Here is an 8,819-nt window from a genome sequence, read left to right as displayed (position 1 = left end):
TTTTATCTTTTTTTCCCATATGAAAGATAATTTTGCCAGGTATAGTATTCTTGGTTGAAATTGTTTTTCACTCAACACTTTGACTATGCTTCCCCATTCTTTTCTTGCCTGCATTGTTTCCGTCGAGAGATCTGATGTTAGCCTGATGGGATGACCTTTGTAAGTAACTTGGTGTTTCCCTCTTGCCAACTTTAGTATCTTTTTCTGTCGTTTTTGCCAGTCTGGTTATGATGTGCCTTGGAGAGGATCTTCTTGGGTTGATTCTACTCAGGGTCCTATGTATTTCTTGGATTGGGATATTTGAATGCCTTTCTAGATTTGGAAAGTTTTCTTCCAGGATTTCATGGAATAAATTATCTAGGCCTTTATTATTTTCTTCCTCTTCTGAAATACCAATTATCTGAATGTTGGGGCGCTTGATGGTATCCAGTATTTCTCGTATATTATTCTCATTTTTCTTGGTTGTTTTTTCAATCTTCTTGATACTTTTTTCTAGGTCAGATGTTTTGTCTTCTACATTAGAGATTCAATCTTCTGCCTGGTCTAACCTACTTTTAATACTTTCAAGGGAGGTTTTGATTTCCTGTATCACATTCTTCAATCCTAGAAGTTCCATCTGGTTCTTGTTTAAGGTATCCATTCCTTCTTTCAAGTCATGAAAGCACTTCCTCATCTCCTGGAGCTCCTTGTCTCTATTCTCTTCCATCTCAGTTTGTTTGGTCACTACATATATTCTGAATTCCTTATCAGACATATCCACGACGTCCATTGTATTGACTGTGGGTGATGTTGGCTAATCATCATACATATTCTTAAATAAGTCAGCGTTGTAAGTACACCAACATTTCTACAAATCTATATATATACATCAAACATCTCCTTTGGATAGGAATAAAACATTGATATAAATATCACTCTCATTATTAGACATCACTTGCTTAACCACTAGAACAAGAGCTTGGTTCAATCTTGTCTAATATGTCTGCTTAGATATGTGCAGCAAAAGGATTACAATTCCAATATTTCGTTTTAAAGATGTTCATCTAGTTTCTTCAGAGATGGAGACATCAATCAGACTGGATGCTGGAAGGTAACTGGCAGCCAAATCTATTGCAATTAATTACAATTGTTTTAGAGTTTGGCTTCCTGATGTCAGTGATCTGAGTTGTATCCAGGTTCAGTCTATTTTGAGCAGTTCAAGACTTTAGTTATATGACCTTGAACACATGATTGATAGTTCTGCTTTTCATTTTCTTTCTGAATAAATTTATATATGGCTATCTTCCAATCACAAAGATCCAAGTATAATTTGAAAAATTTTGGTCAAAGGATACAGTATCAATTAGATAAGAAGAACACATTTTTAAAATCAGTTTCACAAGAAAGTGACCATAGTTAATAATGACATGTATCTCTAAAATTTCTGAGAATAAATTTTAAATGTTATACAACAAAAAATAATGGGTAAAGTGACAGATATATTAATTAATTTTATTTAATTATCCTACTATTTTGTGTAGACATATGTATGTACATATATATATATGTCCCTTTATATAAAATTATTTTTGTCAATTAAAATAGTAGTATAAAAAATTAAAAAGAAATTTTGAGACATCCAAATTTTTCTATTAGTTTATGGTAGAATTTAAGCTCACAAAATGCTTTTTTTTTTAAGAGAGATTTTAGCTATAAGGAGCATGTGCTCACTGGAGAGAGATAGAGAGACAGAAAACAAGAAATCCCCTCTCCCCTCAGAGGTATGGCCATGCTACAATCCCTTCTCCTTCATTCTCCAATTGGGATTTGGGGCAGACAAGCACACACACCCAGAATGAGTTTCAAACTTCCAAGCCCAGGACTTGAACCATGGTTGAAAATGTGAGAGTCCAGCAACGTAGCCATTACATCATCTACTGGTCCATAAAATGCTTTTTCAAGAGACCTTTGAACATTTGAAGTTGATAACATGAGAATAATCTTTCACCATTTTGGTCTTTCAATATTGGTCAGTCTTTATTGATATAGAATAATGCATTGGTGAATGTTTTGCAATTTAGTATATTATAGGATACAGATTTTTAATAGTAAAATATAAATACAGTATTTTAGTTTTTGAAGCATGGATGAGCATTCAAAGAAGTTCTATTTTTGAAAACATTACATGATAATGGCTACATATTAGAGAGCTGGAAGACATTCTCCTTGTCTCCAATTTTAGTTTAGAAAAGAAGAATAGAAGTTCAGAACCATGAGTTCTTATTCAATATGTCTTTGTAATCTTGAGACTAGAGCAAAAATTTCTTAACTCCCAACACAATGTTGCTTTAATAAACATGAGTATTCCATTAAAAATCCCTTTTAAAGGAATGTAAAAATCAAATAAGATCTCTTAATATTGAGCCAACACGTGGCATGGTGGCTAAGATCCTGAACTCCCACATGGCAAACTATGATTAGAGTTCTGGACCTGGTAGCTTGTATTCTCAGTTTCTCAGTTTCCTTCTCTCTCCCTCTCTCTCTCTCATTTTTTTATTTTTTTGAGAGAGAGAGATTGATTTTTAATTTTTGGTGTAAATCTCATGCACTTGCAGGAGAGACAGAGAGCTACAGCGTGACAGAAAGCAAGAAATCACCCTGCCAAGGGAAAAGGCCATGCCAGGTTTCTCCTCCATCTTCCTTTCGGGGTTTTAGGCATGCACACACACATGCCTGGCACGTTTTAAACTGCTGGGTCTAAGACTCAAACTGAGGTTGATGATGTGGGAGTCCAGGAACTTAACCATTATGTCACCTGCTGGTCACTTAAAATAGTTCTCTTGGGACCAGCAGGTAGCATAATGGCTATGTTGCTGGACTCCCACGTAGTCAACTGCGGTTCGAGTCCCGGACCTGATGGCTTAAACTCATGCAGGGCATGTGTGCGTGCGTGCCCAAGATCCTGAGAGGAGAATGGAGGAGAAGAGATTGCAGCATGGCCATCCCGCCTGGGGGGTGATTTCTCGCTTTCTATCTCTCTGTCTCTCTCTCTGTCAGTCTGGCGAACACATGTGCCCTATAGCAAAAAAAAAAAAAAAAAAAAAAAAGTTCTCTTAATTTTTTTTATTTAGGGAGACCAGCAGTTAGCGTAATGGCTATGTCGCTGAACTCCCATGTAGTCGACCACAGTTTGCGTCCTAGACCTGGTGGCTTAAATACTCACGCCGGGCACGTGTGCGTGCATGCCCAAGATCCCAGGAGGAGAATGGAGGAGAAGGGATTGCGCCATGGCCATCCCCCCTGGGGGGTGATTTCTCGCTTTCTATCTCTTTGTCTCTCTCTTTCTGTCTGGCGAGCGCATGCTCCCTAAAGCAAAAACCTATCAAAAAAAAAAGAAAAAAAATTATATTTAAGTAGTTTCTATATACATTTGTGTATTTCTTAAGCCTTTTAGGAAAGATGCTTGAATGATGTATACATATGTTCATATGCATAAGGTTCATACACAGATGATAGATTAATAGATGTAGGTCTATTATATAAATGTAGATGTATCTACCTATCATCTCTCTTATTACCAAGTAGTTGGAAGGAAACATAATGAATGGAAAGGAAATAAATGGCAAGTTGTGGTTTAAATGGTTTCAGCTGCCATAATTTTCCTGAAACCACACTGTATTTTCTTTTAGCATATGTTGAATATCTCAGTGACCACCTATGCCTTCATTCTTTTTATCTTTGTATTTTTAATTTTATGTGAATAAAGGCTAATAAACATTGCTGTATTACACACACCCATTTTATACCCACAGCACCACTACTATCACCAAATGATATGTATTATTATGAACACTATCTGCTTCTCTCTTCTTTTTTTTCACCTGTATATCTGGTTGGAAAAGATCCACTTTATATTTGACTATGTAAACTATTTTTTTTTTCTGTCTCTCCATTTTATTCCTTTTTTTAAGATTTTTTTTTAAGTTATGTGTACTCACCGGAGAGACCGAGAGAGACAAAAAGACAGAAAGCGAGAAATCAACCCCCAAGGGGAATGGCCATGGTGCAATCCCTTTTTCTCCATTCCCTTTTCAGGATTTTGGGCATGCATGCACATGTGCCTGGGCCTCAAACCGCAGTCGACTAAGTGGGTATCCAGTGATGTAACCATTATACAATCTGCCAGGTCCATCTTCTCTTTAAAAACTTTTTGGGATTTGTCTATCTATCCATCTCTATTATGCTTCTGCATCATTGTTGAAATGACTTATGTCTTATTAGTTTGTTAATTCATTTACCAATTATTTATTTGACTCCCGATATGTGTCAGATAATATTTCAGAATCTGGGGATACAGTGATGAACAAGTTTGTCTTATCAACAATAAACAGATATTCAAATAAGAACACAATAAAATGTTCTCTTGTATTAAGTCTTTATAGAAAAATAACATTAGAGAGGACTATAAGCTAAGAAAAGGCCTCACTAGCAGCATCCCAAGGTCAGAATGCAGAGTTTTGTCAGATGTAATCACAATAAGAACCTGGATAGGGAACAGTGTAAATCTATTCCAAGAAAAGATAAATGTAAGTGATGGAGGATAAGGAGAATGGTACAAGATGAGCCCAGTGGGATAACAAGGAGAAAGATTATGTTGAGCTTTGTAGGTCAAGGTTTATTTTGTGAACAATAGGCACACTTTGAAGAAAAAAAAGTTGCAATATCTAAGTCATATTTCAAAAGAACACTTTGTCTACTACATGAAGAATACATTTCAGGGATGCTAAAGTAGAAACCAAGAGACTACTTTGAAGGCTATTGCAGTTGTACAGATAAGAGAAGGTATGGGCCTGACCTGCAGTGGTTCTAATGGAAAAAGGTGAAAAGCAGGTGGATCAAGGATTTCTTTGGAAATAGCATGGGTAGGCATTTGTTGACTAATTGCTTTAAGTCCATTGGACATAGAAAAATCAATGTTGTCTCTTGGATTTTTAAATGACATTAAATGAGTGTTTCTCTTTTTAATAGATTCCCACTAAGTGTCACCATAGAAACCATTTAATGTTTAGTTGTTACACATATGTATTTACATGTTTTCTGTATGTATTGTGCCCTAGAGAAGCTTTAGAGATTAGGTTGAAAAAAATGTTGTAAAATTAATAAATTTACATAAAACAATTTATTATCCTCCAGGAATTAAAAATAGACTATTTAATTTAAAATAGACAATCCAGCCAGGATCATCAGCATGCCTGCTACTGGCATGCCAAGCATGTTCAAGACAACCTAAGATCTGAACACTAGGCCTTCTCATAGAGCTCCAGCATTTTGCAGCATCAGTCTATTAGGTCATCCAGAAAGGCAGGATGTATTTTTCTGTTTTTCTATGCAAAAATGTGCCATGACTTTCCTGATGACACAATACCACCTGCATCATTGCAACTGGGCCAAAGCCATTTTTTTAAACATATCTGTAGGCTAAATTTATAGCAGTAGTAAGGATATAGTCAATTTGAAATGTTTTAGATAGTATCATATTGCAGTAATCAACTCCACTAATAACACTGTACTATTGCTTGTTAGTCTACTCTTGCCATCACTGGGTATTGTCAAACGTTTTAGTTGTTACCAATTTATCTGATTAAAAACAGCATTTAATTGTTATATATTGATTTGCAATTATTTGATTATGAGTAGGGTTAAGCATCATCTTTTGAGACATGCATTGACAAATTTGTTTTGTTTTGTTTTGTTTCTTCTGTGAGTTTCTTTGCCTAAGCCTTTGAAATTGGGACTTTCACAAGTGAATCTCATGTGAGGAATATTTTTCTTTTGATATTTTTACTTAGCCTGAATCTCATTAGAATTATTCATTCACCAGCATTTGGAAAGTTCAGTAAAAGGATTTTCCTGGATTTCAAATCTCTTAATAGAGCTATATCTGTTATTAATAGGTTTGAAAGAATAAATGAGTGAATGAAAGGGAAGGAGGGACAATGATGAGAGTTGTGAGTAAATTCAACTCATTCTGCCATCAATCTGTCTGTAATGAAAGTTAGAACAATCATCTGCCTAAAGAAGGTTGCAAATATAATCATTAAATTTTCCCTGAGTTTTACAAATGAAATGAGGATAATAACAATAGTAAAGGGAAAAATGGAAAACTGAACATCTTCTTCAATCCGTAGGCTTAACTCCAACTTCTATCTGACATTTAAAGGCATGCAGAAAATATATTAATTTAGCATTCTATACATTTCATAGAAAACAACGTTATTAATGAACATTTCTGAGAAAATGGACACTATAAGAAAAGACTTTTGACTTTGAGCCATTGAAGTGCAAGTTCAGTAAAATGACAACTTGTCTTCTGAAAGTCTAAGCTCCTAAGCACAGTTGAGGAGACCTACAGTGTTTGCAACTGTGGTTCAGACAAGAAAAAAGAATCCTGTTTTTTGGGACGAACAGTTGGCATAATAATGGCTATATCACTGGACAACCATGTAGTCGACCACACTTCGAGTCCCAGGCCCAGTGGCTTAAACTCACGCCAGGCATGTGTGCAGGCGTGCCCAAGATCCTGAGAGAAGAACAGAGGAGAAGGGATTGTGATATGGCCATCCACTCGGGGGGGGGGGGTGACGTAGTCTTTTTTGTCTCTCTGTCAGTCTCTGTCTTTTTGGCAAGTGCACACATCGTATAGCAAAAACCTCTCCAAAACAAAAAAATCCTGTTTTACTTCAGAGCTGGGGATTGAAGGGCAAGACTTTGAATCCAGAGGCAGCATGTGAATGGTTCCTCACTGTCATTCCACTGGACTTGCCTTGGTCTTACAAGGCCTCTTTCTTTCCCCAATTAAGCAGAAAGTGATGTGCCACCAGGGAATTAATTATAAAATTACTCAATTCTCTTACTGTTGCTCCTTTTGGCAGAGAAGGGTCATTTATGATATCTCTGCTTATCAAATGGATCCTGACAAATGAACAGGAAGCAACAAATCAATTTATTATTTTAGATCCTGAGCATCAAGAGTAATATGTCTTCTGCTAAAATAGTAAAGAAATATTGATACTCAAAACTGAAAACCTGAAGCTTGTTATTCTTTGTTTTTCAAGTGAATTGTGTATTTGGGATCTTCTCAATTTTCATATCATTCTATTTTTTGTTTGCATCCTTTATCTGTTATAATATTATGCTAAACTTAGAGGCCATAGATATTTTAGTCTAGTAAAGAATGCCAAGTTGTAATTAATAAAGCCACTCTAAAAAGTTCATATTAACCAAGAAAAGGGCAATGTAATAAATATGAGAAACTATTCCAAACCAATTGAAAACTAACAAAAGATACAAATAAATTTTCACAAAAAAACCCACATATATTGTTGAGTAACAAAAAGGTGCTTAACAAGTAGGTTATAAACAGAAAAGTTTACCAACAAAGAAACTATATTTTGCCGCTATCCCGTTGACCAAATAAAACTTCATATTACCAAGTATTGAAAAGAATTGATAACTGGGGTATAATAACTTGGGTAATAGTTTGTCATTATTGCGTGAAATAGGACATCCACATGCTCTACAACCCCCCAGTCCAAATTTTTCCCTAGAGAGATACTATAAGAATACAGATTTACATATACATTAGGAAACAGAAGAGGAAAGTTTATTCAGTTACAATTGCAACTGCTGGTCTCATCAAAAACTGTACTTGGGAATATAATGATAGAATGTACAATAAAGAATGACTTTCGGGACCAGCAGTTGGTTTAATGGTTATGTCTCTGGACTCCCATGTAGTCGACTGTGGTTCAAGTCCCAGACCCATGGCTTAAATTCATGCCAAGCGTGTGTACGTGTGTGCCCAATATCCCAAGAGGAGAATGGAGGAGAAGGGATTGTAGCGTGACCATCCCCCCGGGGGGTGATTTCTAGCTTTCTGTCTCTCTGTCTCTCTCTATCTTTCTGGCAAGCACATGTGCCCTCTAACAAAAAACAAACAAACAAGCAAGAGCTGGGGGAAAAAAAAAAAAGAGAAAGAATGACTTTCATCTTTGGACCATTAAAGTCCAAGTTTAATAAATGACAAAACCAAGTTATTTATCTTTTTTTAATTGCCAGCATACCTGCCAGTGGACAGTGAGAAAGAGAGAGAGGGAGACAGCAATGGGGCACAGTCTCACTGTAATTTCTTCTTCTCCATCTCCTTCTCCTATTGGGATTTAAGGCACAGGTACTCAACATTTTTAAAAGTTGCTGGTCCAGGATTCAAAATGTAGTGGCATCCATCTCCCCATATATATATATATATATATATATGTGTGTGTATATATATATATATGTTTTCCTTTTTAGCAGGGAATATATTGAGGATAAGAGAGAGGTGGGACCAGCAGTCAGAGTAATGGCTATGTCGCTGGACTCCCACGTAGTCAACCGCAGTTCGCGTCTTGGACCCAGTGGCTTAAAACTCACGCCGGGTGCATGTGCGTGCATGCCCAAGATCCCGAGAGGAGAATGGAGGAGCAAGGATTGCGGCATGGCCATCCCCCCTGGGGGATGATTTCTTGCTTTCTGTCTCTCTGTCTCTCTCTGTCTGGCAAGCACACGTGCCCTATAGCAAAATCCTCTCAAAAAAAAAAAAAAAGATAAAAAAGAGAGAGGCACAGATAGAAAGAGGAGAAAGGACCCTGCTTTGAAGAATGATCTTGCCACAATTCCTTCTCCTCCGTCTTTCCCTCTTTTTGGTATTTTGAGAATGCACATACACACACCAGGCATGTTCCTCAAGGCTACAGGCCTGGGACTCAAACTGCATGTCAAGCATGTGGTATCTGGCTGCT

At 36.6% G+C, this 8,819-nt stretch overlaps 1 protein-coding gene across 1 annotated transcript in view; it reads left to right on the top strand.

Annotated features, from left to right (window-relative positions):
- DPP10 (dipeptidyl peptidase like 10) overlaps positions 1-8,819 on the top strand; it is a gene marked incomplete at its 3' end in the record, with an annotated part of 525,560 nt that overhangs the window by 179,772 nt on the left and 336,969 nt on the right. The gene's annotated exons all lie outside the window — the stretch shown is intronic.

This window comes from Tupaia chinensis, unplaced genomic scaffold (assembly GCF_000334495.1).
Source record: "Tupaia chinensis unplaced genomic scaffold, TupChi_1.0 Scaffold000700_1, whole genome shotgun sequence".
In the NCBI taxonomy this organism is placed as follows: Eukaryota; Metazoa; Chordata; class Mammalia; order Scandentia; family Tupaiidae; genus Tupaia; species Tupaia belangeri.
Note: the sequence above shows the minus strand (reverse complement) of the source record. Positions and strands in the feature narration are given on the sequence as shown.